The sequence below is a fragment of the Festucalex cinctus genome, chromosome 1, assembly GCF_051991245.1.
Source record: "Festucalex cinctus isolate MCC-2025b chromosome 1, RoL_Fcin_1.0, whole genome shotgun sequence".
Taxonomy (NCBI): domain Eukaryota; kingdom Metazoa; phylum Chordata; class Actinopteri; order Syngnathiformes; family Syngnathidae; genus Festucalex; species Festucalex cinctus.
This window is the reverse complement of record NC_135411.1, coordinates 8,033,135-8,056,635: the sequence shown is the minus strand read 5'-3', so window position 1 is coordinate 8,056,635 and position 23,501 is coordinate 8,033,135. Positions and strand designations below refer to the sequence as shown.

General features: G+C 40.8%; 90 non-coding genes across 90 annotated transcripts; all 90 read right to left on the bottom strand.

Moving 5' to 3' along the window:
• Nucleotides 1–44: 44 nt before the first annotated feature.
• Nucleotides 45–116, bottom strand: trnac-gca (transfer RNA cysteine (anticodon GCA)). Its single transcript has one exon. It is a non-coding gene; the product is annotated as a tRNA-Cys (tRNA).
• Nucleotides 117–198: 82 nt separating this feature from the next.
• trnac-gca (transfer RNA cysteine (anticodon GCA)) lies at nucleotides 199–270 on the bottom strand. Its single transcript has one exon. It is a non-coding gene; the product is annotated as a tRNA-Cys (tRNA).
• Nucleotides 271–355: 85 nt separating this feature from the next.
• trnac-gca (transfer RNA cysteine (anticodon GCA)) lies at nucleotides 356–427 on the bottom strand. Its single transcript has one exon. It is a non-coding gene; the product is annotated as a tRNA-Cys (tRNA).
• A 97-nt stretch (nucleotides 428–524) lies between these two features.
• On the bottom strand, nucleotides 525–596 carry trnac-gca (transfer RNA cysteine (anticodon GCA)). The gene has a single exon. It is a non-coding gene; the product is annotated as a tRNA-Cys (tRNA).
• Nucleotides 597–854: 258 nt separating this feature from the next.
• trnac-gca (transfer RNA cysteine (anticodon GCA)) lies at nucleotides 855–926 on the bottom strand. The gene has a single exon. It is a non-coding gene; the product is annotated as a tRNA-Cys (tRNA).
• An 84-nt stretch (nucleotides 927–1,010) lies between these two features.
• On the bottom strand, nucleotides 1,011–1,082 carry trnac-gca (transfer RNA cysteine (anticodon GCA)). Its single transcript has one exon. It is a non-coding gene; the product is annotated as a tRNA-Cys (tRNA).
• Nucleotides 1,083–1,168: 86 nt separating this feature from the next.
• On the bottom strand, nucleotides 1,169–1,240 carry trnac-gca (transfer RNA cysteine (anticodon GCA)). Its single transcript has one exon. It is a non-coding gene; the product is annotated as a tRNA-Cys (tRNA).
• Nucleotides 1,241–1,325: 85 nt separating this feature from the next.
• On the bottom strand, nucleotides 1,326–1,397 carry trnac-gca (transfer RNA cysteine (anticodon GCA)). Its single transcript has one exon. It is a non-coding gene; the product is annotated as a tRNA-Cys (tRNA).
• A 95-nt stretch (nucleotides 1,398–1,492) lies between these two features.
• Nucleotides 1,493–1,564, bottom strand: trnac-gca (transfer RNA cysteine (anticodon GCA)). The gene has a single exon. It is a non-coding gene; the product is annotated as a tRNA-Cys (tRNA).
• An 85-nt stretch (nucleotides 1,565–1,649) lies between these two features.
• On the bottom strand, nucleotides 1,650–1,721 carry trnac-gca (transfer RNA cysteine (anticodon GCA)). The gene has a single exon. It is a non-coding gene; the product is annotated as a tRNA-Cys (tRNA).
• A 97-nt stretch (nucleotides 1,722–1,818) lies between these two features.
• Nucleotides 1,819–1,890, bottom strand: trnac-gca (transfer RNA cysteine (anticodon GCA)). Its single transcript has one exon. It is a non-coding gene; the product is annotated as a tRNA-Cys (tRNA).
• Nucleotides 1,891–1,985: 95 nt separating this feature from the next.
• Nucleotides 1,986–2,057, bottom strand: trnac-gca (transfer RNA cysteine (anticodon GCA)). The gene has a single exon. It is a non-coding gene; the product is annotated as a tRNA-Cys (tRNA).
• A 239-nt stretch (nucleotides 2,058–2,296) lies between these two features.
• trnac-gca (transfer RNA cysteine (anticodon GCA)) lies at nucleotides 2,297–2,368 on the bottom strand. Its single transcript has one exon. It is a non-coding gene; the product is annotated as a tRNA-Cys (tRNA).
• Nucleotides 2,369–2,430: 62 nt separating this feature from the next.
• On the bottom strand, nucleotides 2,431–2,502 carry trnac-gca (transfer RNA cysteine (anticodon GCA)). The gene has a single exon. It is a non-coding gene; the product is annotated as a tRNA-Cys (tRNA).
• An 89-nt stretch (nucleotides 2,503–2,591) lies between these two features.
• On the bottom strand, nucleotides 2,592–2,663 carry trnac-gca (transfer RNA cysteine (anticodon GCA)). Its single transcript has one exon. It is a non-coding gene; the product is annotated as a tRNA-Cys (tRNA).
• An 85-nt stretch (nucleotides 2,664–2,748) lies between these two features.
• On the bottom strand, nucleotides 2,749–2,820 carry trnac-gca (transfer RNA cysteine (anticodon GCA)). Its single transcript has one exon. It is a non-coding gene; the product is annotated as a tRNA-Cys (tRNA).
• Nucleotides 2,821–2,902: 82 nt separating this feature from the next.
• Nucleotides 2,903–2,974, bottom strand: trnac-gca (transfer RNA cysteine (anticodon GCA)). Its single transcript has one exon. It is a non-coding gene; the product is annotated as a tRNA-Cys (tRNA).
• An 84-nt stretch (nucleotides 2,975–3,058) lies between these two features.
• trnac-gca (transfer RNA cysteine (anticodon GCA)) lies at nucleotides 3,059–3,130 on the bottom strand. Its single transcript has one exon. It is a non-coding gene; the product is annotated as a tRNA-Cys (tRNA).
• Nucleotides 3,131–3,216: 86 nt separating this feature from the next.
• On the bottom strand, nucleotides 3,217–3,288 carry trnac-gca (transfer RNA cysteine (anticodon GCA)). The gene has a single exon. It is a non-coding gene; the product is annotated as a tRNA-Cys (tRNA).
• Nucleotides 3,289–3,373: 85 nt separating this feature from the next.
• On the bottom strand, nucleotides 3,374–3,445 carry trnac-gca (transfer RNA cysteine (anticodon GCA)). The gene has a single exon. It is a non-coding gene; the product is annotated as a tRNA-Cys (tRNA).
• A 3,865-nt stretch (nucleotides 3,446–7,310) lies between these two features.
• On the bottom strand, nucleotides 7,311–7,382 carry trnac-gca (transfer RNA cysteine (anticodon GCA)). The gene has a single exon. It is a non-coding gene; the product is annotated as a tRNA-Cys (tRNA).
• An 85-nt stretch (nucleotides 7,383–7,467) lies between these two features.
• Nucleotides 7,468–7,539, bottom strand: trnac-gca (transfer RNA cysteine (anticodon GCA)). The gene has a single exon. It is a non-coding gene; the product is annotated as a tRNA-Cys (tRNA).
• A 97-nt stretch (nucleotides 7,540–7,636) lies between these two features.
• Nucleotides 7,637–7,708, bottom strand: trnac-gca (transfer RNA cysteine (anticodon GCA)). Its single transcript has one exon. It is a non-coding gene; the product is annotated as a tRNA-Cys (tRNA).
• A 254-nt stretch (nucleotides 7,709–7,962) lies between these two features.
• On the bottom strand, nucleotides 7,963–8,034 carry trnac-gca (transfer RNA cysteine (anticodon GCA)). Its single transcript has one exon. It is a non-coding gene; the product is annotated as a tRNA-Cys (tRNA).
• An 84-nt stretch (nucleotides 8,035–8,118) lies between these two features.
• On the bottom strand, nucleotides 8,119–8,190 carry trnac-gca (transfer RNA cysteine (anticodon GCA)). The gene has a single exon. It is a non-coding gene; the product is annotated as a tRNA-Cys (tRNA).
• An 86-nt stretch (nucleotides 8,191–8,276) lies between these two features.
• trnac-gca (transfer RNA cysteine (anticodon GCA)) lies at nucleotides 8,277–8,348 on the bottom strand. Its single transcript has one exon. It is a non-coding gene; the product is annotated as a tRNA-Cys (tRNA).
• Nucleotides 8,349–8,433: 85 nt separating this feature from the next.
• Nucleotides 8,434–8,505, bottom strand: trnac-gca (transfer RNA cysteine (anticodon GCA)). The gene has a single exon. It is a non-coding gene; the product is annotated as a tRNA-Cys (tRNA).
• Nucleotides 8,506–8,602: 97 nt separating this feature from the next.
• trnac-gca (transfer RNA cysteine (anticodon GCA)) lies at nucleotides 8,603–8,674 on the bottom strand. Its single transcript has one exon. It is a non-coding gene; the product is annotated as a tRNA-Cys (tRNA).
• An 85-nt stretch (nucleotides 8,675–8,759) lies between these two features.
• Nucleotides 8,760–8,831, bottom strand: trnac-gca (transfer RNA cysteine (anticodon GCA)). Its single transcript has one exon. It is a non-coding gene; the product is annotated as a tRNA-Cys (tRNA).
• A 97-nt stretch (nucleotides 8,832–8,928) lies between these two features.
• On the bottom strand, nucleotides 8,929–9,000 carry trnac-gca (transfer RNA cysteine (anticodon GCA)). Its single transcript has one exon. It is a non-coding gene; the product is annotated as a tRNA-Cys (tRNA).
• Nucleotides 9,001–9,256: 256 nt separating this feature from the next.
• Nucleotides 9,257–9,328, bottom strand: trnac-gca (transfer RNA cysteine (anticodon GCA)). The gene has a single exon. It is a non-coding gene; the product is annotated as a tRNA-Cys (tRNA).
• Nucleotides 9,329–9,410: 82 nt separating this feature from the next.
• On the bottom strand, nucleotides 9,411–9,482 carry trnac-gca (transfer RNA cysteine (anticodon GCA)). The gene has a single exon. It is a non-coding gene; the product is annotated as a tRNA-Cys (tRNA).
• Nucleotides 9,483–9,567: 85 nt separating this feature from the next.
• Nucleotides 9,568–9,639, bottom strand: trnac-gca (transfer RNA cysteine (anticodon GCA)). Its single transcript has one exon. It is a non-coding gene; the product is annotated as a tRNA-Cys (tRNA).
• Nucleotides 9,640–9,895: 256 nt separating this feature from the next.
• On the bottom strand, nucleotides 9,896–9,967 carry trnac-gca (transfer RNA cysteine (anticodon GCA)). The gene has a single exon. It is a non-coding gene; the product is annotated as a tRNA-Cys (tRNA).
• An 85-nt stretch (nucleotides 9,968–10,052) lies between these two features.
• Nucleotides 10,053–10,124, bottom strand: trnac-gca (transfer RNA cysteine (anticodon GCA)). Its single transcript has one exon. It is a non-coding gene; the product is annotated as a tRNA-Cys (tRNA).
• Nucleotides 10,125–10,210: 86 nt separating this feature from the next.
• Nucleotides 10,211–10,282, bottom strand: trnac-gca (transfer RNA cysteine (anticodon GCA)). Its single transcript has one exon. It is a non-coding gene; the product is annotated as a tRNA-Cys (tRNA).
• A 94-nt stretch (nucleotides 10,283–10,376) lies between these two features.
• Nucleotides 10,377–10,448, bottom strand: trnac-gca (transfer RNA cysteine (anticodon GCA)). Its single transcript has one exon. It is a non-coding gene; the product is annotated as a tRNA-Cys (tRNA).
• Nucleotides 10,449–10,690: 242 nt separating this feature from the next.
• On the bottom strand, nucleotides 10,691–10,762 carry trnac-gca (transfer RNA cysteine (anticodon GCA)). The gene has a single exon. It is a non-coding gene; the product is annotated as a tRNA-Cys (tRNA).
• Nucleotides 10,763–10,847: 85 nt separating this feature from the next.
• On the bottom strand, nucleotides 10,848–10,919 carry trnac-gca (transfer RNA cysteine (anticodon GCA)). The gene has a single exon. It is a non-coding gene; the product is annotated as a tRNA-Cys (tRNA).
• Nucleotides 10,920–11,004: 85 nt separating this feature from the next.
• On the bottom strand, nucleotides 11,005–11,076 carry trnac-gca (transfer RNA cysteine (anticodon GCA)). Its single transcript has one exon. It is a non-coding gene; the product is annotated as a tRNA-Cys (tRNA).
• A 256-nt stretch (nucleotides 11,077–11,332) lies between these two features.
• Nucleotides 11,333–11,404, bottom strand: trnac-gca (transfer RNA cysteine (anticodon GCA)). Its single transcript has one exon. It is a non-coding gene; the product is annotated as a tRNA-Cys (tRNA).
• Nucleotides 11,405–11,489: 85 nt separating this feature from the next.
• On the bottom strand, nucleotides 11,490–11,561 carry trnac-gca (transfer RNA cysteine (anticodon GCA)). The gene has a single exon. It is a non-coding gene; the product is annotated as a tRNA-Cys (tRNA).
• Nucleotides 11,562–11,812: 251 nt separating this feature from the next.
• Nucleotides 11,813–11,884, bottom strand: trnac-gca (transfer RNA cysteine (anticodon GCA)). Its single transcript has one exon. It is a non-coding gene; the product is annotated as a tRNA-Cys (tRNA).
• An 88-nt stretch (nucleotides 11,885–11,972) lies between these two features.
• trnac-gca (transfer RNA cysteine (anticodon GCA)) lies at nucleotides 11,973–12,044 on the bottom strand. Its single transcript has one exon. It is a non-coding gene; the product is annotated as a tRNA-Cys (tRNA).
• Nucleotides 12,045–12,129: 85 nt separating this feature from the next.
• Nucleotides 12,130–12,201, bottom strand: trnac-gca (transfer RNA cysteine (anticodon GCA)). Its single transcript has one exon. It is a non-coding gene; the product is annotated as a tRNA-Cys (tRNA).
• An 85-nt stretch (nucleotides 12,202–12,286) lies between these two features.
• Nucleotides 12,287–12,358, bottom strand: trnac-gca (transfer RNA cysteine (anticodon GCA)). Its single transcript has one exon. It is a non-coding gene; the product is annotated as a tRNA-Cys (tRNA).
• A 252-nt stretch (nucleotides 12,359–12,610) lies between these two features.
• On the bottom strand, nucleotides 12,611–12,682 carry trnac-gca (transfer RNA cysteine (anticodon GCA)). Its single transcript has one exon. It is a non-coding gene; the product is annotated as a tRNA-Cys (tRNA).
• A 93-nt stretch (nucleotides 12,683–12,775) lies between these two features.
• trnac-gca (transfer RNA cysteine (anticodon GCA)) lies at nucleotides 12,776–12,847 on the bottom strand. The gene has a single exon. It is a non-coding gene; the product is annotated as a tRNA-Cys (tRNA).
• Nucleotides 12,848–13,098: 251 nt separating this feature from the next.
• On the bottom strand, nucleotides 13,099–13,170 carry trnac-gca (transfer RNA cysteine (anticodon GCA)). The gene has a single exon. It is a non-coding gene; the product is annotated as a tRNA-Cys (tRNA).
• Nucleotides 13,171–13,263: 93 nt separating this feature from the next.
• On the bottom strand, nucleotides 13,264–13,335 carry trnac-gca (transfer RNA cysteine (anticodon GCA)). Its single transcript has one exon. It is a non-coding gene; the product is annotated as a tRNA-Cys (tRNA).
• An 84-nt stretch (nucleotides 13,336–13,419) lies between these two features.
• trnac-gca (transfer RNA cysteine (anticodon GCA)) lies at nucleotides 13,420–13,491 on the bottom strand. The gene has a single exon. It is a non-coding gene; the product is annotated as a tRNA-Cys (tRNA).
• An 82-nt stretch (nucleotides 13,492–13,573) lies between these two features.
• Nucleotides 13,574–13,645, bottom strand: trnac-gca (transfer RNA cysteine (anticodon GCA)). The gene has a single exon. It is a non-coding gene; the product is annotated as a tRNA-Cys (tRNA).
• Nucleotides 13,646–13,730: 85 nt separating this feature from the next.
• On the bottom strand, nucleotides 13,731–13,802 carry trnac-gca (transfer RNA cysteine (anticodon GCA)). The gene has a single exon. It is a non-coding gene; the product is annotated as a tRNA-Cys (tRNA).
• Nucleotides 13,803–13,884: 82 nt separating this feature from the next.
• On the bottom strand, nucleotides 13,885–13,956 carry trnac-gca (transfer RNA cysteine (anticodon GCA)). Its single transcript has one exon. It is a non-coding gene; the product is annotated as a tRNA-Cys (tRNA).
• A 252-nt stretch (nucleotides 13,957–14,208) lies between these two features.
• Nucleotides 14,209–14,280, bottom strand: trnac-gca (transfer RNA cysteine (anticodon GCA)). Its single transcript has one exon. It is a non-coding gene; the product is annotated as a tRNA-Cys (tRNA).
• An 89-nt stretch (nucleotides 14,281–14,369) lies between these two features.
• On the bottom strand, nucleotides 14,370–14,441 carry trnac-gca (transfer RNA cysteine (anticodon GCA)). Its single transcript has one exon. It is a non-coding gene; the product is annotated as a tRNA-Cys (tRNA).
• Nucleotides 14,442–15,509: 1,068 nt separating this feature from the next.
• Nucleotides 15,510–15,581, bottom strand: trnac-gca (transfer RNA cysteine (anticodon GCA)). Its single transcript has one exon. It is a non-coding gene; the product is annotated as a tRNA-Cys (tRNA).
• Nucleotides 15,582–15,678: 97 nt separating this feature from the next.
• trnac-gca (transfer RNA cysteine (anticodon GCA)) lies at nucleotides 15,679–15,750 on the bottom strand. Its single transcript has one exon. It is a non-coding gene; the product is annotated as a tRNA-Cys (tRNA).
• A 95-nt stretch (nucleotides 15,751–15,845) lies between these two features.
• On the bottom strand, nucleotides 15,846–15,917 carry trnac-gca (transfer RNA cysteine (anticodon GCA)). The gene has a single exon. It is a non-coding gene; the product is annotated as a tRNA-Cys (tRNA).
• Nucleotides 15,918–15,999: 82 nt separating this feature from the next.
• trnac-gca (transfer RNA cysteine (anticodon GCA)) lies at nucleotides 16,000–16,071 on the bottom strand. The gene has a single exon. It is a non-coding gene; the product is annotated as a tRNA-Cys (tRNA).
• Nucleotides 16,072–16,156: 85 nt separating this feature from the next.
• trnac-gca (transfer RNA cysteine (anticodon GCA)) lies at nucleotides 16,157–16,228 on the bottom strand. Its single transcript has one exon. It is a non-coding gene; the product is annotated as a tRNA-Cys (tRNA).
• Nucleotides 16,229–16,479: 251 nt separating this feature from the next.
• On the bottom strand, nucleotides 16,480–16,551 carry trnar-gcg (transfer RNA arginine (anticodon GCG)). The gene has a single exon. It is a non-coding gene; the product is annotated as a tRNA-Arg (tRNA).
• Nucleotides 16,552–16,966: 415 nt separating this feature from the next.
• trnac-gca (transfer RNA cysteine (anticodon GCA)) lies at nucleotides 16,967–17,038 on the bottom strand. The gene has a single exon. It is a non-coding gene; the product is annotated as a tRNA-Cys (tRNA).
• Nucleotides 17,039–17,133: 95 nt separating this feature from the next.
• Nucleotides 17,134–17,205, bottom strand: trnac-gca (transfer RNA cysteine (anticodon GCA)). Its single transcript has one exon. It is a non-coding gene; the product is annotated as a tRNA-Cys (tRNA).
• An 82-nt stretch (nucleotides 17,206–17,287) lies between these two features.
• Nucleotides 17,288–17,359, bottom strand: trnac-gca (transfer RNA cysteine (anticodon GCA)). Its single transcript has one exon. It is a non-coding gene; the product is annotated as a tRNA-Cys (tRNA).
• A 90-nt stretch (nucleotides 17,360–17,449) lies between these two features.
• Nucleotides 17,450–17,521, bottom strand: trnac-gca (transfer RNA cysteine (anticodon GCA)). The gene has a single exon. It is a non-coding gene; the product is annotated as a tRNA-Cys (tRNA).
• Nucleotides 17,522–17,604: 83 nt separating this feature from the next.
• On the bottom strand, nucleotides 17,605–17,676 carry trnac-gca (transfer RNA cysteine (anticodon GCA)). The gene has a single exon. It is a non-coding gene; the product is annotated as a tRNA-Cys (tRNA).
• An 86-nt stretch (nucleotides 17,677–17,762) lies between these two features.
• trnac-gca (transfer RNA cysteine (anticodon GCA)) lies at nucleotides 17,763–17,834 on the bottom strand. Its single transcript has one exon. It is a non-coding gene; the product is annotated as a tRNA-Cys (tRNA).
• A 93-nt stretch (nucleotides 17,835–17,927) lies between these two features.
• On the bottom strand, nucleotides 17,928–17,999 carry trnac-gca (transfer RNA cysteine (anticodon GCA)). The gene has a single exon. It is a non-coding gene; the product is annotated as a tRNA-Cys (tRNA).
• Nucleotides 18,000–18,085: 86 nt separating this feature from the next.
• Nucleotides 18,086–18,157, bottom strand: trnac-gca (transfer RNA cysteine (anticodon GCA)). Its single transcript has one exon. It is a non-coding gene; the product is annotated as a tRNA-Cys (tRNA).
• An 86-nt stretch (nucleotides 18,158–18,243) lies between these two features.
• On the bottom strand, nucleotides 18,244–18,315 carry trnac-gca (transfer RNA cysteine (anticodon GCA)). Its single transcript has one exon. It is a non-coding gene; the product is annotated as a tRNA-Cys (tRNA).
• Nucleotides 18,316–18,566: 251 nt separating this feature from the next.
• trnac-gca (transfer RNA cysteine (anticodon GCA)) lies at nucleotides 18,567–18,638 on the bottom strand. The gene has a single exon. It is a non-coding gene; the product is annotated as a tRNA-Cys (tRNA).
• Nucleotides 18,639–18,729: 91 nt separating this feature from the next.
• Nucleotides 18,730–18,801, bottom strand: trnac-gca (transfer RNA cysteine (anticodon GCA)). Its single transcript has one exon. It is a non-coding gene; the product is annotated as a tRNA-Cys (tRNA).
• An 83-nt stretch (nucleotides 18,802–18,884) lies between these two features.
• Nucleotides 18,885–18,958, bottom strand: trnac-gca (transfer RNA cysteine (anticodon GCA)). The gene has a single exon. It is a non-coding gene; the product is annotated as a tRNA-Cys (tRNA).
• A 98-nt stretch (nucleotides 18,959–19,056) lies between these two features.
• On the bottom strand, nucleotides 19,057–19,128 carry trnac-gca (transfer RNA cysteine (anticodon GCA)). The gene has a single exon. It is a non-coding gene; the product is annotated as a tRNA-Cys (tRNA).
• Nucleotides 19,129–19,220: 92 nt separating this feature from the next.
• On the bottom strand, nucleotides 19,221–19,292 carry trnac-gca (transfer RNA cysteine (anticodon GCA)). The gene has a single exon. It is a non-coding gene; the product is annotated as a tRNA-Cys (tRNA).
• Nucleotides 19,293–19,377: 85 nt separating this feature from the next.
• Nucleotides 19,378–19,449, bottom strand: trnac-gca (transfer RNA cysteine (anticodon GCA)). The gene has a single exon. It is a non-coding gene; the product is annotated as a tRNA-Cys (tRNA).
• Nucleotides 19,450–19,534: 85 nt separating this feature from the next.
• On the bottom strand, nucleotides 19,535–19,606 carry trnac-gca (transfer RNA cysteine (anticodon GCA)). The gene has a single exon. It is a non-coding gene; the product is annotated as a tRNA-Cys (tRNA).
• A 97-nt stretch (nucleotides 19,607–19,703) lies between these two features.
• On the bottom strand, nucleotides 19,704–19,775 carry trnac-gca (transfer RNA cysteine (anticodon GCA)). The gene has a single exon. It is a non-coding gene; the product is annotated as a tRNA-Cys (tRNA).
• Nucleotides 19,776–19,872: 97 nt separating this feature from the next.
• Nucleotides 19,873–19,944, bottom strand: trnac-gca (transfer RNA cysteine (anticodon GCA)). Its single transcript has one exon. It is a non-coding gene; the product is annotated as a tRNA-Cys (tRNA).
• An 82-nt stretch (nucleotides 19,945–20,026) lies between these two features.
• Nucleotides 20,027–20,098, bottom strand: trnac-gca (transfer RNA cysteine (anticodon GCA)). Its single transcript has one exon. It is a non-coding gene; the product is annotated as a tRNA-Cys (tRNA).
• An 85-nt stretch (nucleotides 20,099–20,183) lies between these two features.
• Nucleotides 20,184–20,255, bottom strand: trnac-gca (transfer RNA cysteine (anticodon GCA)). Its single transcript has one exon. It is a non-coding gene; the product is annotated as a tRNA-Cys (tRNA).
• Nucleotides 20,256–21,615: 1,360 nt separating this feature from the next.
• On the bottom strand, nucleotides 21,616–21,687 carry trnac-gca (transfer RNA cysteine (anticodon GCA)). Its single transcript has one exon. It is a non-coding gene; the product is annotated as a tRNA-Cys (tRNA).
• A 581-nt stretch (nucleotides 21,688–22,268) lies between these two features.
• Nucleotides 22,269–22,339, bottom strand: trnar-gcg (transfer RNA arginine (anticodon GCG)). The gene has a single exon. It is a non-coding gene; the product is annotated as a tRNA-Arg (tRNA).
• Nucleotides 22,340–22,425: 86 nt separating this feature from the next.
• On the bottom strand, nucleotides 22,426–22,497 carry trnac-gca (transfer RNA cysteine (anticodon GCA)). Its single transcript has one exon. It is a non-coding gene; the product is annotated as a tRNA-Cys (tRNA).
• Nucleotides 22,498–22,592: 95 nt separating this feature from the next.
• Nucleotides 22,593–22,664, bottom strand: trnac-gca (transfer RNA cysteine (anticodon GCA)). Its single transcript has one exon. It is a non-coding gene; the product is annotated as a tRNA-Cys (tRNA).
• An 86-nt stretch (nucleotides 22,665–22,750) lies between these two features.
• On the bottom strand, nucleotides 22,751–22,822 carry trnac-gca (transfer RNA cysteine (anticodon GCA)). The gene has a single exon. It is a non-coding gene; the product is annotated as a tRNA-Cys (tRNA).
• A 252-nt stretch (nucleotides 22,823–23,074) lies between these two features.
• Nucleotides 23,075–23,146, bottom strand: trnac-gca (transfer RNA cysteine (anticodon GCA)). Its single transcript has one exon. It is a non-coding gene; the product is annotated as a tRNA-Cys (tRNA).
• Nucleotides 23,147–23,235: 89 nt separating this feature from the next.
• On the bottom strand, nucleotides 23,236–23,307 carry trnac-gca (transfer RNA cysteine (anticodon GCA)). Its single transcript has one exon. It is a non-coding gene; the product is annotated as a tRNA-Cys (tRNA).
• An 82-nt stretch (nucleotides 23,308–23,389) lies between these two features.
• trnac-gca (transfer RNA cysteine (anticodon GCA)) lies at nucleotides 23,390–23,461 on the bottom strand. The gene has a single exon. It is a non-coding gene; the product is annotated as a tRNA-Cys (tRNA).
• Nucleotides 23,462–23,501: the final 40 nt, after the last annotated feature.

The window sequence follows — 23,501 nt, the reverse complement described above, 5'->3', positions numbered from 1 at the left end:
ACCTGCAGCCACGGTAAAAACACACTTATGTCTGATACGACTAAAGGGGGTACCCAGATTTGAACTGAGGACCTCTTGATCTGCAGTCAAATGCTCTACCACTGAGCTACACCCCCATTAGGTGGTAGCCTTTTCTGTGTAAGGTATCAGCAAATGAAGCTGCTGCCACGGTAACTAATTTATGTATGATACTACAAAAGGGGGTACCTAGATTTGAACTGGGGACCTCTTGATCTGCAGTCAAATGCTCTACCACTAAGCTACACCCCCATTAGGTGCCATTCTTTTCTGTGTAAGATATCACCAAATGAAGCTGCTGCCACGGTAAAAACCCATTTATGTCTGATACGACAAAAGGGGGTACCCAGATTTGAACTGGGGACCTCTTGATCTGCAGTCAAATGCTCTACCACTGAGCTACACCCCCATTAAAGTGGTATCCTATTCTGTGTAAGGTATCAGCAAATGAAGCTGCTGCCAGGGTAAAATCGCATTGATGTCTGACACTAAAAAATAACTGAAAAAGGGGGTACCCAGATTTGAACTGGGGACCTCTTGATCTGCAGTCAAATGCTCTACCACTGAGCTACACCCCCATTAGGTGGTATCCTTTTCTGTGTAAGATATCAGCAAATGAAGCTGCTGCCAGGGTAAAATTGCATTGATGTCTGACACTAAAAATAACTGAAAAAGGGGTTATTCAGATTTGAACTGGGGACCTCTTGATCTGCAGTCAAATGCGCTACCACTGAGCTACACCCACATTAGGTGGTATCCTTTTCTGTGTAATATATCAGCAAATGAAGCTGCAGCCACGGTAAAAAAAAAAAAACATTTATGTCTGATACTACAAAAGGGGGTGCCCAGATTTCAACTGGGGACCTCTTAATCTGCAGTCAAATGCTCTACCACTGAGCTACACCCCCATTAAGTGGTATTATTTTATGTGTAAGATATCAGCAAATGAAGCTGCTGCCACTAAAAACCCATTTATGTCTGATAACGACAAAAGGGGGTAACCAGATTTGAACTGGGGACCTCTTGATCTGCAGTCAAATGCTCTACCACTGAGCTACACCCCCATTAAGGTGGTATCCTTTTCTGTGTAAGGTATCAGCAAATGAAGCTGCTGCCATGGTAAAAACCCATTTATGTCTGATACGACAAAAGGGGGTATCCAGATTTGAACTGGGGACCTCTTGATCTGCAGTCAAATGCTCTACCACTGAGCTACACCCCCATTAGGTGGCATTCTTTTCTGTGTAAGATATCAGCAAATGAAGCTGCTGCCACGGTAAAAACCCATTTATGTCTGATACGACAAAAGGGGGTACCCAGATTTGAACTGGGGACCTCTTGATCTGCAGTCAAATGCTCTACCACTGAGCTACACCCCCATTAAAGTGGTATCCTTTTCTGTGTAAGGTATCAGCAAATGAAGCTGCTGCCGGTAAAATCGCATTGATGTCTGACACTAAAAAATAACTGAAAAAGGGGATACAGAGATTTGAACTGGGGACCTCTTGATCTGCAGTCAAATGCTCTACCACTGAGCTACACCCCCATTAGGTGGTAGTCTTTTCTGTGTAAGATATCAGCAAATGAAGCTGCTGCCATGGTAAAAACCCATTTATGTCTGATACGACAAAAGGGGGTATCCAGATTTGAACTGGGGACCTCTTGATCTGCAGTCAAATGCTCTACCACTGAGCTACACCCCCATTAAGGTGGTATCTTATTCTGTGTAAGGTATCAGCAAATGAAGCTGCTGCCAGGGTAAAATCGCATTGATGTCTGACACTAAAAAATAACTGAAAAAGGGGGTACCCAGATTTGAACTGGGGACCTCTTGATCTGCAGTCAAATGCTCTACCACTGAGCTACACCCCCATTAGGTGGTATCCTTTTCTGTGTAAGATATCAGCAAATGAAGCTGCTGCCAGGGTAAAATCGCATTGATGTCTGACACTAAAAATAACTGAAAAAGGGGTTACTCAGATTTTAACTGGGGACCTCTTGATCTGCAGTCAAATGCTCTACCACTGAGCTACACCCCCATTAGATAGCATCATTTTTTGTGTAAGGTATCAGCAAATGAAGCTGCTGCCACGGTAACCCATTTATGTCTGATACGACAAAAGGGGGTACCTCGATTTGAACTGGGGACCTCTTGATCTGCAGTCAAATGCTCTACCAATGAGCTCCACCCCCATTAAGTGGTATTCTTTTCTGTGTAAGATATCAGCAAATGAAGCTGCTGCCACGGTAAATACCCACTTATGTCTGATACGACTAAAGGGGGTACCCAGATTTGAACTGGGGACCTCTTGATCTGCAGTCAAATGCTCTACCACTGAGCTACACCCCGGTTAGATAGCATTCTTTTTTGTGTAAAGTAAAAAAAAAAACATTTATGTCTGATACTACAAAAGGGGGTACCCAGATTTGAACTGGGGACCTTTCAATTTGCAGTCAAATGCTCTACCACTGAGCTACAGCCCCATTAGGTGGTATCCTTTTCTGTGTAAGATATCAGCAAATGAACCTGCAGCCACGGTAAAAAAAAAACCCATTTATGTCTGATACTACAAAAGGGGTACCCAGATTTGAACTGGGGACCTCTTGATCTGCAGTCAAATGCTCTAACACTGAGCTACACCCCCATTAGGTGGTATCCTTTTCTGTGTAAGATATCAGCAAATGAAGCTGCTGCCACAGTAAAAACCCACTTATGTCTGATACGACTAAAGGGGGTACCCAGATTTGAACTGAGGACCTCTTGATCTGCAGTCAAATGCTCTACCACTGAGCTACACCCCCATTAGGTGGTAGACTTTTCTGTGTAAGGTATCAGCAAATGAAGCTGCTGCCACGGTAACTAATTTATGTATGATACTACAAAAGGGGGCACCCAGATTTGAACTGGGGACCTCTTGATCTGCAGTCAAATGCTCTACCACTGAGCTACAACCCCATTAAGTGGTATAATTTTATGTGTAAGATATCAGCAAATGAAGCTGCTGCCACTAAAAACCCATTTATGTCTGATAACGACAAAAGGTGGTAACCAGATTTGAACTGGGGACCTCTTGATCTGCAGTCAAATGCTCTACCACTGAGCTACACCCCCATTAAGGTGGTATCCTTTTCTGTGTAAGGTATCAGCAAATGAAGCTGCTGCCATGGTAAAAACCCATTTATGTCGGATACGACAAAAGGGGGTATCCAGATTTGAACTGGGGACCTCTTGATCTGCAGTCAAATGCTCTACCACTGAGCTACACCCCCATTAGGTGGCATTCTTTTCTGTGTAAGATATCAGCAAATGAAGCTGCTGCCACGGTAAAAACCCATTTATGTCTGATACGACAAAAGGGGGTACCCAGATTTGAACTGGGGACCTCTTGATCTGCAGTCAAATGCTCTACAACTGAGCTACACCCCCATTAAAGTGGTATCCTTTTTTTTTTTTTTTTTTTTTTTTTTTTTTTTGTACATTTATTTGAACATATAAACAGATGAACAGCAGAAATAAAACAGAAAACAACAACAATCAAAAGAGAAGAAAATCCCAATAAAATAATCATTCAATCAATCATAACTTACATGTTCAAAAGGGAGTAGGAAGAAGTTAAAAACTTATCTAGTCCTACCCCTTTTACTCAATATATTTAAACTTATTTCATTATTAATACAATTTTAATTGACTAATTATTAAAAAAATAAAAAATAAAAAAATAATAATAATAATAAATGATATATATAATCCAAGTTATATATATATATATACATATACACATATACATACATACATATACACAAGTGCACTTAACATATTCACATTTACCAAAAACATATATACATAAATTTACTAAACATATACCATAATACCTATCTAGATCATTTACACATACATGTACATTTTTCATATTCTGGTCTGACATAGATAATTTTTTTGAACTTTACTTTTAAACATTTTTTTAAACTCCAGCATTGAGTCACAATTTTTCAGAGCAATTTCCAGATGATTCCACAGATCAACACCTTTTACAGATACACACCTTTGCTTAATATTTGTTCTTATTTTGGGTTTTTTGTACACACTTGTACCCCTTATATCATAAGGACTGTGTCTAATTTCAAATAACTTCTGAGTACTGTGGCAGAGTAAATTGTTATAAACTTTATACATTATTTGTGCTATTTTAAAATCCACCAAGTCATAAAATTTCATTGCATTTAATTTAATAAATAGTGGATGTGTTGGTTCTGTATATTTTGATCCATTAATAATTCTTATAGCTTTCTTTTGCAATTTGAAAACGGTGTTAGTATTTGTTTTATATGCCATTCCCCATAATTCTACACAATAGGTCAAATATGGTAATAATAATGAACTATATAATATATATAATGATTTCATGTTTAAAACATCCTTACTTTTATAGAGTGTCCCTATAATTTTTGACATTTTCCTTTTAACAGTTTCTATGTGTGGCTTCCAACATAATTTATCATCGATAATAACTCCAAGGAATTTATTTTCATTCACCCTTTCTATTTCAATTGAATTCACCATAATTTTAACTTGATGAGTGATTTGTCTAGTGCCAAAAACTATGAACTTGGTTTTATTTAAATTCAATGATAATTTATTTACATCAAACCATTTTTTTATTATATTCAATTCATACTCCACAGTAGTCAGAAGCTGCTTCAGGTTTTCTCCTGAACAATAGAAAGTTGTATCATCAGCAAATAAGACACTTTTCAATATTTTTGAGACATAGCAAATATCATTTATGTACAGTATAAATAATTTAGGGCCAAGCACAGACCCTTGGGGAACTCCATGAGTGATCTTCATGTGTTCTGATTGTACATTATTAAACTGCACATACTGATATCTATTTTCCAAATAACTTTTCATCCACTTATAAGCTAAACCTCTTATTCCATATTTATTTAATTTATTCATTAATATAGAATGATCTATAGTATCAAAAGCTTTTTTTAAATCCATAAAAATCCCAACAGTAAATTTTTTATTATCTATTTCGGTAGATATTGCTTCTACAAGCTCCATGACTGCCATTGAGGTGGTCCGTTTTTCTCTAAACCCATATTGGGTTTCACTTAAGAGCTTATGTTTCTCAATAAAATTATCCAGTCTATATGAAAATAATTTTTCTAGAATTTTTGAGAACTGTGGCAACAATGATATTGGTCTGTAGTTATTAAACGTGTGTCTTTCTCCACTTTTATGAACAGGAATTACTTTGGCTATCTTCATTTTTGATGGAAATATACCAGTTTTAAATGATAAATTACAAATATATGTAAAAGGTTGTACAATATATTTCATAATACTTTTAACTAACGTCATATCAATGTTAAGACAGTCAGTAGACTTTTTATTTTTTAATGTTTTCACAACATTTAATACTTCTATATCATTAACATCATTAAGAAACATTGTGGATGAATTATTTACAATGTTCTTATCTATTTCACGTTTGTTTCTTGGCTCTGGGATTTTGTTTGCCAAGTTACTGCCCACGTTAACTAGATATTCATTAAAATTATTAGCTATGTCAGAAATTTCATCAATTACCATATCGTTATCTTTTATAAAATATTGTGGAAAATTTGTTTTTTTAGAACTTTTTTTAATTACATGATTTAGTGTTTTCCATATTTCTTGTGTATTGCTTTTATTCTGTTCTAATAATTCATGGTAATAATCTTTTTTTCTTATTCGAATAATATTTGCTAATTTATTTTTATAGATCTTGTACTTTGTTTCAGCTTCCACAGTTCTCAATTTAATAAATCTTTTATATAAATTATTTTTCTTTTTGCATGCATTCTGTATTCCCTTCGTCATCCATGTCTTATTTGGACCTTTATACTTTCTTGTAATTTTAATTGATGGACAATATTTATTATATAAAGAAATAATGGTTGACTGAAATTCACTATATGCAATATCAGGATCGTTATTTGAATAAACCTCAGACCAGTTGTGTTTCTCTAAATCCAACTTAAAGGCAGCCATGGAGCGTGTTGTTCTTACTCTAGTTTCAAATGTGTAAGTAGTCGGCTTCATTTTTTTATCAAAATAATCATAAAAAATTGCAAAGATCAGGAGGTGATCACTTATATCGTTAATAAGGAGTCCACTTTCTATTTTAAGGTCAATTTTATTTGTGAATATATTATCAATTAGTGTAGCTGTATCGATTGTTATTCTACTAGGTTTTATAATAACAGGAAATAAACTATTACTATACATCATATTTATAAAATCAGTTGTCTTCTGATGTCCATTAGGATTTAATAAATCAATGTTAAAATCACCACACAATATTCGCAATTTTTTATCATTTGTATAACTAAGGATATCTGTTAACTTATCGTTAAATGTATCAAGACATGATCCTGGTGTCCTATATATACAACTTATAATTACGTTTGATATATTTTTTATGTGAACTTCAATAGTTACACATTCCATTACATTATCCACAGTAGTAGTTAGATGTTCAATTTTACTACATTTGAAAACCTTATCAACATATATTGCAACTCCTCCTCCCCTTCTGTTTTCCCTATTCATTGTAAACAATTCATATCCTTCCATTTCTATATCGCTTATTTTCTCATTATCAAGCCATGTCTCTGATATGGCTATAATTTGGAATTTATTTATTTTACTCAAGCATTTTTTAATTTCTGTAAAGTTTTTATATAGACTTCTACTATTAAAATGTATGATTGAGAATGCACGAAAATCCTTACTTACATTTACATTGAATTGCTCATCAGTGTGGTACTCGCAGGCAAGGTCATAGTTGTTACTACATAAAAATTTATCTGGATCAATGCCATTTTCTGGATCAGATGTCTTATGTTCCGTATAATCAAATATTTGTAATTTTTTTGTGTTTGGGTATAGATTTTCCATTCTAGTATTTGTCAAAAGTCGTCATCAAGTGTACTGTGTCTTCCTTCATTTTATTGATGAGTTGTGTTGGTGCAAGTGTCTGGGTGTGCTTGTATGGGGATGAATTATAAGCTTGTCGTATTTTAGGTAGGCAATATCTCCTCTTTCCCGTGCTGCTTTCATTTCTGGTATAAGTTCTTTCCGTTTTTTTCGAACAATATCAGTAAAATCCTCATTGACACTAAAAAATAACTGAAAAAGGGGGTACCCAGATTTGAATCCTTTTCTGTGTAAGGTATCAACAAATGAAGCTGCTGCCAGGGTAAAATCGCATTGATGTCTGACACTAAAAAATAACTCAAAAAGGGGGTACCCAGATTTGAACTGGGGACCTCTTGATCTGCAGTCAAATGCTCTACCACTGAGCTACACCCCCATTAGGTGGTATTCTTTTCTGTGTAAGATATCAGCAAATGAAGCTGCTGCCATGGTAAAAACCCATTTATGTCTGATACGACAAAAGGGGGTATCCAGATTTGAACTGGGGACCTCTTGATCTGCAGTCAAATGCTCTACCACTGAGCTACACCCCCATTAAGGTGGTATCTTATTCTGTGTAAGGTATCAGCAAATGAAGCTGCTGCCAGGGTAAAATCGCATTGATGTCTGACACTAAAAAATAACTGAAAAAGGGGGTACCCAGATTTGAACTGGGGACCTCTTGATCTGCAGTCAAATGCTCTACCACTGAGCTACACCCCCATTAGGTGGTATCCTTTTCTGTGTAAGATATCAGCAAATGAAGCTGCTGCCAGGGTAAAATTGCATTGATGTCTGACACTAAAAATAACTGAAAAAGGGGTTACTCAGATTTGAACTGGGGACCTCTTGATCTGCAGTCAAATGCGCTACCACTGAGCTACACCCACATTAGGTGGTATCCTTTTCTGTGTAAGATATCAGCAAATGAAGCTGCAGCCACGGTAAAAAAAAACATTTATGTCTGATACTACAAAAGGGGGTGCCCAGATTTCAACTGGGGACCTCTTAATCTGCAGTCAAATGCTCTACCACTGAGCTACACCCCCATTAAGTGGTATTATTTTATGTGTAAGATATCAGCAAATGAAGCTGCTGCCACTAAAAACCCATTTATGTCTGATAACGACAAAAGGGGGTAACCAGATTTGAACTGGGGACCTCTTGATCTGCAGTCAAATGCTCTACCACTGAGCTACACCCCCATTAAGGTGGTATCCTTTTCTGTGTAAGGTATCAGCAAATGAAGCTGCTGCCATGGTAAAAACCCATTTATGTCTGATACGACAAAAGGGGGTATCCAGATTTGAACTGGGGACCTCTTGATCTGCAGTCAAATGCTCTACCACTGAGCTACACCCCCATAAGGTGGCACTCTTTTCTGTGTAAGATATCAGCAAATGAAGCTGCTGCCACAGTAAAAACCCATTTATGTCTGATACGACAAAAGGGGGTACCCAGATTTGAACTGGGGACCTCTTGATCTGCAGTCAAATGCTCTACCACTGAGCTACACCCCCATTAAAGTGGTATCCTTTTCTGTGTAAGGTATCAGCAAATGAAGCTGCTGCCAGGGTAAAATCGCATTGATGTCTGACACTAAAAAATAACTGAAAAAGGGGGTACCGAGATTTGAACTGGGGACCTCTTGATCTGCAGTCAAATGCTCTACCACTGAGCTACACCCCCATTAGGTGGTATTCTTTTCTGTGTAAGATATCAGCAAATGAAGCTGCTGCCATGGTAAAAACCCATTTATGTCTGATACGACAAACGTGGGTATCCAGATTTGAACTGGGGACCTCTTGATCTGCAGTCAAATGCTCTACCACTGAGCTACACCCCCATTAAGGTGGTATCTTATTCTGTGTAAGGTATCAGCAAATGAAGCTGCTGCCAGGGTAAAATCGCATTGATGTCTGACACTAAAAAATAACTGAAAAAGGGGGTACCCAGATTTGAACTGGGGACCTCTTGATCTGCAGTCAAATGCTCTACCACTGAGCTACACCCCCATTAGGTGCTATCCTTTTCTGTGTAAGATATCAGCAAATGAAGCTGCTGCCAGGGTAAAATTGCATTGATGTCTGACACTAAAAATAACTGAAAAAGGGGTTACTCAGATTTGAACTGGGGACCTCTTGATCTGCAGTCAAATGCGATACCACTGAGCTACACCCCCATCAGGTGGAATCCTTTTCTGTGTAAGATATCAGCAAATGAAGCTGCAGCCACGGTAAAAAAAAAAACATTTATGTCTGATACTACAAAAGGGGGTACCCAGATTTCAACTGGGGACCTCTTAATCTGCAGTCAAATGCTCTACCACTGAGCTAGACCCCCATTAGATAGCATCATTTTTTGTGTAAGGTATCAGCAAATGAAGCTGCTGCCACGGTAACCCATTTATGTCTGATACAACAAAAGGGGGTGCCTAGATTTGAGCTGGGGACCTCTTGATCTGCAGTCAAATGCTCTACCACTGAGCTACACCCCAGTTAGGTGGTACTCTTTTCTGTGTAAGATATCAGCAAATGAAGCTGCTGCCACGGTAAAAACCCATTTATGTCTAATACTACAAAAGGGGGTACCCAGATTTGAACTGGGGACCTCTTGATCTGCAGTCAAATGCTCTACCACTGAGCTACACCCCCGTTCCATAGCATCCTTTTCTGTGTAGGGTATCAGCAAATGTAGCTGCTGCCATGGTATCGCATTGATGTCTGACACTAAAAATAACAGAAAAATCGTTATCTAGATTTGAACTGGGGACCTCTTCATCTGCAGTCAAACGCTCTACCACTGAGCTACACCCCCATAAAGGTGGTATCTTTTTCTGTGTAAGGTATCAGCAAATGAAGCTGCTGCCGGTAAACGCATTGATGTCTGACACTAAAAAATAACTGAAAAAGGGGGTACTCAGATTTGAACTGGGGACCTCTTGATCTGCAGTCAAATGCTCTACCACTGAGCTACACCCCAGTTAGGCGGTACCCTTTTCTGTGTAAGATATCAGCAAATGAAGCTGCTGCCACGGTAAAAACCCATTTATGTCTGATACTACAAAAGGGGGCACCCAGATTTGAACTGGGGACCTCTTGATCTGCAGTCAAATGCTCTACCACTGAGCTACAGCCCCATTAAGTGGTATCATTTTATGTGTAAGATATCAGCAAATGAAGCTGCAGCCACGGTCAAAAACCCATTTTTGTCTGATACTACAAAAGGGGATACCCCGCTTTGAACTGGGGACCTCTTAATCTGCAGTCAAATGCTCTACCACTGAGCTACATCCCCATTAAGTGCTATCCTTTTATGTGTAAGATATCAGCAAATGAAGCTGCTTCCACGGTAAAAAAAAACAAAAAACATTTATGTCTGATACTACAAAAGGGGGTACCCAGATTTGAACTGGGGACCTCTTGATCTGCAGTCAATCGCTCGACCACTGAGCTTCACCCCCATTAGGTGGTATTCTTTTCTGTGTAAGATATCAGCAAATGAAGCTGCTGCCATGGTAAAATCGCATTTATGTCTGATACGACAAAAGAGGGTAATCAGATTTGAACTGGGGACCTCTTGATCTGCAGTCAAATGCTCTACAACTGAGCTACACCCCCATTAGGTGGTACCCTTTTCTGTGTAAGATATCAGCAAATGAAGCTGCTGCCACGGTAAAAACCCATTTATGTCTGATACTACAAAAGGGGGTACCCAGATTTGAACTGGGGACCTCTTGATCTGCAGTCAATTGCTCTACCACTGAGCTACACCCCCTTTCAGTAGCATCCTTTTCTGTGTAGGGTATCAGCAAATGAAGCTGCTGCCACGGAAAAAACCCATTTATGTCTGATACTAGAAAAGGGGGTACCCAGATTTTAACTGGGGACCTCTTGATCTGCAGTCAAATGCTCTACCACTGAGCTACACCCCAGTTAGGTGATACCCTTTTCTGTGTAAGATATCAGCAAATGAAGCTGCTGCCACGGTAAAAACCCATTTATGTCTGATACTACAAAAGAGGGTACCCAGATTTGAACTGGGTACCTCTTGATCTGCAGTCAAATGCTCTTCCACTGAGCTACACCCCCGTTCAATAGCATCCTTTTCTGTGTCGGGTATCAGCAAATGTAGCTGCTGCCATGGTAAAATCGCATTGATGTCTGACACTAAAAATAACTGAAAAAGGGTTATCTAGATTTGAACTGGGGACCTCTTGATCTGCAGTCAAATGCTCTACCACTGAGCTACACCCCCATTAGGTGGTATCCTTTTCTGTGTAAGATATCAGCAAATGAAGCTGCAGCCACGGTAAAAAAAACAAACATTTATGTCTGATACTAGAAAATGGGGTACCCAGATTTTAACTGGGGACCTCTTGATCTGCAGTCAAATGCTCTACCACTGAGCTACACCCCAGTTAGGTGATACCCTTTTCTGTGTAAGATATCAGCAAATGAAGCTGCTGCCACGGTAAAAACCCATTTATGTCTGATACTACAAAAGAGGTTACCCAGATTTGAACTGGGTACCACTTGATCTGCAGTCAAATGCTCTACCACTGAGCTACACCCCCTTTCAATAGCATCCTTTTCTGTGTCGGGTATCAGCAAATGTAGCTGCTGCCATGGTAAAAGCGCATTGATGTCTGACACTAAAAATAACTGAAAAAGGGTTATCTAGATTTGAACTGGGGACCTCTTGATCTGCAGTCAAATGCTCTACCACTGAGCTACACCCCCATTAGGTGGTATCCTTTTCTGTGTAAGATATCAGCAAATGAAGCTGCTACCACGGTAAAAACCCACTTATGTCTGATATGACTAAAGGGGGTACCCATATTTGAACTGGGGACCTCTTGATCTGCAGTCAAATGCTCTACCACTGAGCTACACCCCCATTAGGTGGTATTCTTTTCTGTGTAAGGTATCAGCAAATGAAGCTTCTGCCACGGTAAAAAAACAACATTTATGTCTGATACTACAAAAGGGGGTACCCAGATATGAACTGGGGACATCTTGATCTGCAGTCAATCGCTCGACCACTGAGCTACACCCCCATTAGGTGGTATTCTTTTCTGTGTAAGATATCAGCAAATGAAGCTGCTGCCACTGTAAAAACCCATTTATGTCTGATACGACAAAAGGGGGTTCCCAGATTTGAACTGGGGACCTCTTGATCTGCAGTCAAATGCTCTACCACTGAGCTACACCCCAGTTAGGTGATACCCTTTTCTGTGTAAGATATCAGCAAATGAAGCTGCTGCCACGGTAAAAACCCATTTATGTCTGATACTACAAAAGAGGGTACCCAGACTTGAACTGGGTACCTCTTGATCTGCAGTCAAATGCTCTACCACTGAGCTACACCCCTGTTCAATAGCATCCTTTTCTGTGTCGGGTATCAGCAAATGTAGCTGCTGCAATGGTAAAATCGCATTGATGTCTGACACTAAAAATAACTGAAAAAGGGTTATATAGATTTGAACTGGGGACCTCTTGATCTGCAGTCAAATGCTCTTCCACTGAGCTACACCCCCATTAGGTGTTATCCTTTTCTGTGTAAGATATCAGCAAATGAAGCTGCAGCCACGGTCAATAACCCATTTTTGTCTGATACTACAAAAGGGGATACCCAGCTTTGAACTGGGGACCTCTTGATATGCAGTCAAATGCTCTACCACTGAGCTACACCCCCATTAAGTGGTATCCTTTTATGTGTAAGATATCAGCAAATGAAGCTGCTTCAACGGTAAAAAAAACAAAAAACATTTATGTCAGATAATACAAAAGGGGGTACCCAGATTTGAACTGGGGACCTCTTGATCTGCAGTCAAATGCTCTACCACTGAGCTACACCCCTGTTCAATAGCATCCTTTTCTGTGTCGGGTATCAGCAAATGTAGCTGCTGCAATGGTAAAATCGCATTGATGTCTGACACTAAAAATAACTGAAAAAGCGTTATATAGATTTCAACTGGGGACCTCTTGATCTGCAGTCAAATGCTCTTCCACTGAGCTACACCCCCATTAGGTGTTATCCTTTTCTGTGTAAGATATCAGCAAATGAAGCTGCTGCCACTGTAAAAACCCACTTATGTCTGATACGACTGAAGGGGGTACCCAGATTTGAACTGGGGACCTCTTGATCTGCAGTCAAATGCTCTACCACTGAGCTACACCCCCATTAGGTGGTATTCTTTTCTGTGTAAGGTATCAGCAAATGAAGCTGCTGCCACGGTAAAAAAAAAAAACAACATTTATGTCTGATACTACAAAAGGGTGTACCCAGATTTGAACTGGGGACCTCTTGATCTGCAGTCAATCGCTCGACCACTGAGCTACACCCCCATTAATGTGGCATCCTTTTCTGTGTAAGATATCAGCAAATGAAGCTGCTGCCACTAAAAACCCATTTATGTCTGATACGACAAAAGGGGGTAACCAAATTTGAACTGGGGACCTCTTGATCTGCAGTCAAATGCTCTACCACTAAGCTACACCCCCATTAGGTAGTATCCTTTTCTGTGTAAGGTATCAGCAAATGAAGCTGCTGCCACGGTAACCAATTTATGTATGATACTACAAAAGGGGATACCCAGATTTGAACTGGGGACCTCTTGATCTGCAGTCAAATACTCTACCACTGAGCTACACCCCGATTAGGTGGCATTCTTTTCTGTGTAAGATATCAGCAAATGAAGCTGCTGCCACAGTAAAAACCCATTTATGTCTAATACGACAAAAGGGGGTACCCAGATTTGAACTGGGGACCTCTTGATCTGCAGTCAAATGCTCTACCACTGAGCTACACCCCCATTAGGTAGTATCCTTTTCTGTGTAAGGTATCAGCAAATGAAGCTGCTGCCACGGTAACCAATTTATGTATGATACTACAAATGGGGGTACCCAGATTTGAACTGGGGACCTCTTGATCTGCAGTCAAATACTCTACCACTGAGCTACAACCCGATTTGGTGGCATTCTTTTCTGTGTAAGATATCAGCAAATGAAGCTGCTGCCACAGTAAAAACCCATTTATGTCTAATACGACAAAAGGGGGTACTCAGATTTGAACTGGGGACCTCTTGATCTGCAGTCAAATTCTCTACCACTGAGCTACTCCCCCATTCGGTGGTATTCTTTTCTGTGTAAGATATCAGCAAATGAAGCTGCTGCCACGGTAAAATCGCATTGATATCTGACACTAAAAATAACTGAAAAAGGGGGTACCCAGATTTGAACTGTGGACCGCTTGATCTGCAGTCAAATGCTCTACAACTGAGCTACACCCCCATTAGGTGGTACCCTTTTCTGTGTAAGATATCAGCAAATGAAGCTGCTGCCACAGTAAAAAAAAAAACATTTATGTCTGATACTACAAAAGGGGGTACCCAGATTTGAACTGGAGACCTCTTGATCTGCAAACAAATGCTCTACCACTGAGCTACACCACCGTTCAATAGCGTCCTTTTCTGTGTAAGGTATCAGCAAATGAAGCTGCTGCCACGGTAACCAATTTATGTATAGGTGCGTTTCCATTACCCTCAGTTTTGCGCAAAAGGCATGTTTCGCAAAAGTAAGCTGGTAATGGAAACACCGGATTTGCGAAAAAAACTCAAATATCGCAAAAAAGTTTTTGCGCTCTCATGAGGTGGTTTTTGAGACGTATCGAAAAAGTAGTATTTCGCAAAAGTGTAATGGAAAGACTTTTTGCGCATTAGTAGTCATGTGACACCCGCCCGGTCACGGAGGAAAGGAATGTAACACGTTGTTTATGTGTATTTTTAATAAACTTGCAATTACTATTTGTTTTGAGAATGATTAATTTTGGTTATGTATTTTTGTTTTACATGCTGAAGTGCTTTGTTTCGGCTACTGCACGTCATGAGCGCAAAAGAGAGAGAGGTGTAATCGAGCGAGCCACCTTCGAAAAGTTGAAGGAGAGGAGAGCTTGAAATCCTGTCCTGCCTTGTCTGGTTAATAAAGCAGAAAACATCAGAAACTTTTAACAATTTGTAAACCGCCTTTTACCCAGCTTCTGCATGGGAACAACAACATTTTAGGATTACAGGAAGTAGGAAGTACGGTGCCACTCTCTTTCGTGTCAGAACTGCTTGCCGACTGCCGAGGGACACACACAACAACACTAACAATAAATGCCCGAAACCGCCCGATGAGGGGTGAGTGTTTTTTTTTTTTTTTTTTTTTTTTTTATTTTATTTTTTTATTTTTTTTTTTTATTTTTTATTTTTTTTATTATAATAAGTAATATAACTACACCGGGCGCCCTCTACCGTAAACATCATGAGCACCTCCTACAGAACAGCGAGGTCTCGCGAGGCGGGACATTCCGAGAATTGCGGCTCAGAAGCGAAACTCTCTTCAATGGAAACACCGTAAATTCGAAACAAATGCTCTACCACTGAGCTACACCACCGTTCAATAGCGTCCTTTTCTGTGTAGGGTATCAGCAAATGAAGCTGCTGCCACGGTAAAAACCCATTTATGTCTGATACTAGAAAAGGGGGTACCCAGATTTTAACTGGGGACCTCTTGATCTGCAGTCAAATGCTCTACCACTGAGCTACACCCTCATTAAGGTGGCATCCTTTTCTGTGTAAGGTATCAGCAAATGAAGCTGCTGCCATGGTAAAATCGCATTGATGTCTGACACTAAAAAATAACTGAAAAAGGGGGTAACCAGATTTGAACTGGGGACCTCTTGATCTGCAGTCAAATGCTCTACCACTGAGCTACACCCCCATTAGGTAGTATTCTTTTCTGTGTAAGGTATCAGCAAATGAAGCTGCTGCCACGGTAAAAAAAACAACAACAACATTTATGTCTGATACTACAAAAGGGGGTACCCAGATTTTAACTGGGGACCTCTTGATCTGCAGTCAAATGCTCTACCACTGAGCTACCCCCCCATTAGATAGCATCATTTTTTGTGTAAGGTATCAGCAAATGAAGCTGCTGCCACGGTAACCCATTTATGACTGATACAACAAAAGGGGGTGCCCAGATTTGAACTGGGGACCTCTTGATCTGCAGTCAAATGCTCTACCACTGAGCTACACCCCAGTTAGGTGATACCCTTTTCTGTGTAAGATATCAGCAAATGAAGCTGCTGCCACAGTAAAAACCCATTTCTGTCTGATACTACAAAAGAGGGTACCCAGACTTGAACTGGGGACCTCTTGATCTGCAGTCAAATGCTCTACCACTGAGCTACACCCCTGTTCAATAGCATCCTTTTCTGTGTCGGGTATCAGCAAATGTAGCTGCTGCCATGGTAAAATCGCATTGATGTCTGACACTAAAAATAACTGAAAAAGGGTTATTTAGATTTGAACTGGGGACCTCTTGATCTGCAGTCAAATGCTCTACCACTGAGCTACACCCCCATTAGGTGGTATCCTTTTCTGTGTAAGATATCAGCAAATGAAGCTGCTGCCACGGTAAAAACCCATTTATGTCTAATACTACAAAAGGGGGTACCCAGATTTGAACTGGGGACCTCTTGATCCGCAGTCAAATGCTCTACCACTGAGATACACCCCCGTTCAATAGCATCCTTTTCTGTGTAGGGTATCAGCAAATGTAGCTGCTGCCATGGTATCGCATTGATGTCTGACACTAAAAATAACAGAAAAAGCGTTATCTAGATTTGAACTGGGGACCACTTCATCTGCAGTCAAACTCCCTACCACTGAGCTACACCCCCATTAATGTGGTATCTTTTTCTGTGTAAGGTATCAGCAAATGAAGCTGCTGCCGGGAAAATCGCATTGATGTCTGACACTAAAAAATAACTGAAAAAGGGGGAATTTAGATTTGAACTGGGGACCTCTTGATCTGCAGTCAAATGCTCTACCACTGAGCTACACCCCAGTTAGGCGGTACCCTTTTTTGTGTAAGATATCAGCAAATGAAGCTGCTGCCACGGTAAAAACCCATTTATGTCTGATACTACAAAAGGGGGTACCCAGATTTGAACTGGGGACCTCTTGATCTGCAGTCAAATGCTCTACCACTGAGCTACACCCCCGTTCAATAGCATCCTTTTCTGTGTAGGGTATCAGCAAATGTAGCTGCTGCCATGGTAAAATCGCATTGATGTCTGACACTAAAAATAACTGAAAAAGGGGGTACCCAGATTTGAACTGGGGACCTCTTGATCTGCAGTCAAATGCTCTACCACTGAGCTACACCCCCATTAAGTGGTAGCCTTTTCTGTGTAAGGTATCAGCAAATGAAGCTGCTGCCACGGTAACTAATTTATGTATGATACTACAAAAGGGGGCACCCAGATTTAAACTGGGGACCTCTTGATCTGCAGTCAAATGCTCTACCACTGAGCTACACCCCCATTAAGTGGTATCATTTTATGTGTAAGATATCAGCAAATGAAGCTGCTGCCACGGTAATAAAAAAAAACATTTATGTCTGATACTAAAAAAGTGGGTACCCAGATTTGAACTGGGGACCTCTCGATCTGCAGTCAAATGCTCTACCACTGAGCTACACCCCCGTCAGATAGCATCCTTTTGTGTAAGCTATCAGCAAATGAAGCTGCTGCCACGGTAAAAAAACATTTATGTCTGATACTACAAAAGGGGGTACCCAGATTTGAACTGGGTACCTCTTTATTTGCAGTCAAATACTCTACCACTGAGCTACACCCCCATTAGGTGGTATCCTTTTCTGTGTAAGATATCAGCAAATGAAGCTGCAGCCACGGTCAATAACCATTTTTTGTCTGATACTACAAAAGGGGATACCCAGCTTTGAACTGGGGACCTCTTGATCTGCAGTCAAATGCTCTACCACTGAGCTACACCCCCATTAATTGGTATCCTTTTATGTGTAAGATATCAGAAAATGAAGCTGCTTCCACGGTAAAAAAAACAAAAAACATTTATGTCAGATACTACAAAAGGGGGTAGCCAGATTTGAACTGGGGACCTCTTGATCTGCAGTCAATCGCTCGACCACTGAGCTACACCCCCATTAGGTGGTATTCTTTTCTGTGTAAGATATCAGCAAATGAAGCTGCTGCCACTGTTAAAAACCCATTTATGTCTGATACGACAAAAGGGGGTAACCAGATTTGAACTGGGGACCTCTTGATCTGCAGTCAAATGCTCTACCACTGAGCTACACCCCCATTAAGGTGGTATCCTTTTCTGTGTAAGGTATCAGCAAATGAAGCTGCTGCCATGGTAAAATCGCATTTATGTCTGATACGACAAAAGAGGGTAAACAGATTTGAACTGGGGACCTCTTGATCTGCAGTCAAATGCTCTACCACTGAGCTACACCCCCGTTCAATAGCATCCTTTTCTGTGTCGGGTATCAGCAAATGTAGCTGCTGCCATGGTAAAATCGCATTGATGTCTGACACTAAAAATAACTGAAAAAGGGTTATCTAGATTTGAACTGGGGACCTCTTGATCTGCAGTCAAATGCTCTACCACTGAGCTACACCCCCATTAGGTGGTATCCTTTTCTGTGTAAGATATCAGCAAATGAAACTGCTGCCATGGTAAAAACCCACTTATGTCTGATACGACTAAAGGGGGTACCCATATTTGAACTGGGGACCTCTTGATCTGCAGTCAAATGGTCTACCACTGAGCTACACCCCCATTAGGCGGTATTCTTTTCTGTGTAAGGTATCAGCAAATGAAGCTGCTGCCACGGTAAAAAAACAACAACATTTATGTCTGATACTACAAAAGGGGGTACCCAGATTTGAACTGGGGACATCTTGATCTGCAGTCAATCGCTCGACCACTGAGCTACACCCCCATTAGGTGGTATTCTTTTCTGTGTAAGATATCAGCAAATGAAGCTGCTGCCACTGTAAAAACCCATTTATGTCTGATACGACAAAAGGGCGTAACCAGATTTGAACTGGGGACCTCTTGATCTGCAGTCAAATGCTCTACCACTGAGCTACACCCTCATTAAGGTGGCATCCTTTTCTGTTTTTAGGTATCAGCAAATGAAGCTGCTGCCATGGTAAAATCGCATTGATGTCTGACACTAAAAAATAACTGAAAAAGGGGGTACCCAGATTTGAACTGGGGACCTCTTGATCTGCAGTCAAATGCTCTACCACTGAGCTACACCCCCATTAGGTGGTATTCTTTTCTGTGTAAGGTATCAGCAAATGAAGCTGCTGCCACGGTAAAAAAAACAACAACATTTATGTCTGATACTACAAAAGGGGGTACCCAGATTTTAACTGGGGACCTCTTGATCTGCAGTCAAATGCTCTACCACTGAGCTACACCCCAGTTAGGTGATACCCTTTTCTGTGTAAGATATCAGCAAATGAAGCTGCTGCCACAGTAAAAACCCATTTATGTCTGATACTACAAAAGAGGGTAACCAGACTTGAACTGGGGACCTCTTGATCTGCAGTCAAATGCTCTACCACTGAGCTACACCCCCATTAGGTGGTATCCTTTTCTGTGTAAGATATCAGCAAATGAAGCTGCTGCCACGGTAAAAACCCACTTATGTCTGATACGACTAAAGGGGGTACCCAGATTTGAACTGGGGACCTCATGATCTGCAGTCAAATGCTCTACCACTGAGCTACACCCCCATTAGGTGGTATTCTTTTCTGTGTAAGGTATCAGCAAATGAAGCTGCTGCCACGGTAAAAAAAAAAAAACAACAACATTTATGTCTGATACTACAAAAGGGGGTACCCAGATTTGAACTGGGGACCTCTTGATCTGCAGTCAATCGCTCGACCACTGAGCTACACCCCCATTAAGGTGGCATCCTTTTCTGTGTAAGGTATCAGCAAATGAAGCTGCTGCCATGGTAAAATCGCATTGATGTCTGACACTAAAAAATAACTGAAAAAGGGGGTACCCAGATTTGAACTGGGGACCTCTTGATCTGCAGTCAAATGCTCTACCACTGAGCTACACCCCCATTAGGTAGTATCCTTTTCTGTGTAAGGTATCAGCAAATGAAGCTGCTGCCACGGTAACCAATTTATGTATGATACTACAAAAGGGGGTACCCAGATTTGAACTGGGGACCTCTTGATCTGCAGTCAAATACTCTACCACTGAGCTACACCCCGATTAGGTGGCATTCTTTTCTGTGTAAGATATCAGCAAATGAAGCTGCTGCCACAGTAAAAACCCATTTATGTCTAATACGACAAAAGGGGGTACCCAGATTTGAACTGCGGACCTCTTGATCTGCAGTCAAATGCTCTACCACTGAGCTACTCCCCCATTCGAAGGTATTCTTTTCTGTGTAAGGTATCAGCGAATGAAGCTGCTGCCACGGTAAAATCGCATTGATATCTGACACTAAAAATAACTGAAAAAGGGGGTACCTAGATTTGAACTGTGGACCGCTTGATCTGCAGTCAAATGCTCTACAACTGAGCTACACCCCCATTAGGTGGTACCCTTTTCTGTGTAAGATATCAGCAAATGAAGCTGCTGCCACAGTAAAAAAAAAAACATTTATGTCTGATACTACAATAGGGGGTACCCAGATTTGAACTGGAGACCTCGTGATCTGCAAACAAATGCTCTACCACTGAGCTACACCACCATTCAATAGCGTCCTTTTCTGTGTAAGGTATCAGCAAATGAAGCTGCTGCCACGGTAACCAATTTATGTATAGGTGCGTTTCCATTACCCTCAGTTTTGCGGAAAAGGCATGTTTCGCAAAAGTAAGCTGGTAATGGAAACACCGGATTTGCGAAAAAACACTCAAATATCGCAAAAAAGTTTTTGCGCTCTCATGAGGTGGTTTTTGAGACGTATCGAAAAAGTAGTGTTTCGCAAAAGTGTAATGGAAAGACTTTTTGCGCATTAGTAGTCATGTGACACCCGCCCGGTCACGGAGGAAAGGAATGTAACACGTTGTTTATGTGTATTTTTAATAAACTTGCAATTACTATTTGTTTTGAGAATGATTAATTTTGGTTATGTATTTTTGTTTTACATGCTGAAGTGCTTTGTTTCGGCTACTGCACGTCATGAGCGCAAAAGAGAGAGAGGTGTAATCGAGCGAGCCACCTTCGAAAAGTTGAAGGAGAGGAGAGCTTGAAATCCTGTCCTGCCTTGTCTGGTTAATAAAGCAGAAAACATCAGAAACTTTTAACAATTTGTAAACCGCCTTTTACCCAGCTTCTGCATGGGAACAACAACATTTTAGGATTACAGGAAGTAGGAAGTACGGTGCCACTCTCTTTCGTGTCAGAACTGCTTGCCGACTGCCGAGGGACACACACAACAACACTAACAATAAATGCCCGAAACCGCCCGATGAGGGGTGAGTGTTTTTTTGTTTTTTTTTATTTATTTATTTTATCTTATTTTATTTTTTTTATTTTTTATTTTTTTTTATTATAATAAGTAATATAACTACACCGGGCGCCCTCTACCGTAAACATCATGAGCACCTCCTACAGAACAGCGAGGTCTCGCGAGGCGGGACATTCCGAGAATTGCGGCTCAGAAGCGAAACTCTTCAATGGAAACACCGTAAATTCGAAATTGTACTTTGTCGAAATAGTACAATATCGCTTTTATTTTTGCGAAAAAGGGTAATGGAAACGCACTTTATGATACTACAAAAGGGGGTACCTAGATTTGAACTGGGGACCTCTTGATCTGCAGTCAAATGCTCTACCACTGAGCTACACCACCATTAGCTGGTACCCTCTTCTGTGTAAGATATCAGCAAATGAAGCTGCTGCCATGGTAAAATCGCATTGATGTCTGACACTAAAAATAACTGAAAAAGGCGGTAACCGGATTTGAACTGGGGACCTCTTGATCTGCAGTCAAATGCTTTACCACTGAGCTACTCCCCGAGTAGGTGGTATCCTTTTCTGTGTAAGATATCAGCAAATGAAGCTGCTGCCACGGTAACCCATTTATGTCTGATCCTACAAAAGGGGTTATTCAGATTTGAACTGGGGACCTCTTGATCTGCAGTTAAAGGCTCTACCACTGAGCTACACCCCCGTTCAATAGCATCCTTTTCTGTGTAGGGTATCAGCAAATGTAGCTGCTGCCATGGTATCGCATTGATGTCTGACACTAAAAATAACAGAAAAAGCGTTATCTAGATTTGAACTGGGGACCTCTTCATCTGCAGTCAAATGCTCTACCACTGAGCTACACCCCCGTTAAGGTGGTATCTTTTTCTGTGTAAGGTATCAGCAAATGAAGCTGCTGCCAGGGTAAAATCGCATTGATGTCTGACACTAAAAAATAACTGAAAAAGGCGGTACTCAGATTTGAACTGGGGACCTCCTGATCCGCAGTCAAATGCTCTACCACTGAGCTACACCCCAGTTTGGTGGTACCCTTTTCTGTGTAAGATATCAGCAAATGAAGCTGCTGCCACGGTAAAAACCCATTTATGTCTGATACTACAAAAGGGGGTACCCAGATTTGAACTGGGGACCTCTTGATCTGCAGTCAAATGCTCTACCACTGAGCTACACCCCCGTTCATTAGCATCCTTTTCTGTGTAGGGTATCAGCAAATGTAGCTGCTGCCATGATAAAATCGCATTGATGTCTGACACTAAAAATAACTGAAAAAGGGGGTACCCAGACTTGAACTGGGGGCCTCTTGATATGCAGTCAAATGCTCTACCACTGAGCTACACCCCCCATTAGGTGATATCCTTTTCTGTGTAAGATATCAGCAAATGAAGCTGCTGCCACGGTAAAAACCCACTTATGTCTGATACGACCAAAGGGGGTACCCAGATTTGAACTGGGGACCTCTTGATCTGCAGTCAAATGCTCTACCACTGAGCTACACCCCCAGTGGTAACCTTTTCTGTGTAAGATATCAGCAAATGAAGCTGCCACGGTAAGAAAAAAAAACATTTATGTCTGATCCTACAAAAGGGGTTACTCAGATTTAAACTGGGGACCTCTTGATCTGCAATCAAATGCTCTACCACTGAGCTACACCACCGTTAAGGTGGCATCCTTTTCTGTGTAAGGTATCAGCAAATGAAGCTGCTGCCATGGTAAAATCGCATTGATGTCTGACACTAAAAAATAACTGAAAAAGGGGGTACCCAGATTTGAACTGGGGACCTCTTGATCTGCAGTCAAATGCTCTACCACTGAGCTACACCCCCATTAGGTGGTATTCTTTTCTGTGTAAGGTATCAGCAAATGAAGCTGCTGCCACGGTAAAAAAAACAACATTTATGTCTGATACTACAAAAGGGGGTACCCAGATTTTAACTGGGGACCTCTTGATCTGCAGTCAAATGCTCTACCACTGAGCTACACCCCCATTAGATAGCATCATTCTTTGTGTAAGGTATCAGCAAATGAAGCTGCTGCCACGGTAACCCATTTATGACTGATACAACAAAAGGGGGTGCACAGATTTGAACTGGGGACCTCTTGATCTGCAGTCAAATGCTCTACCACTGAGCTACACCCCAGTTAGGTGATACCCTTTTCTGTGTAAGATATCAGCAAATG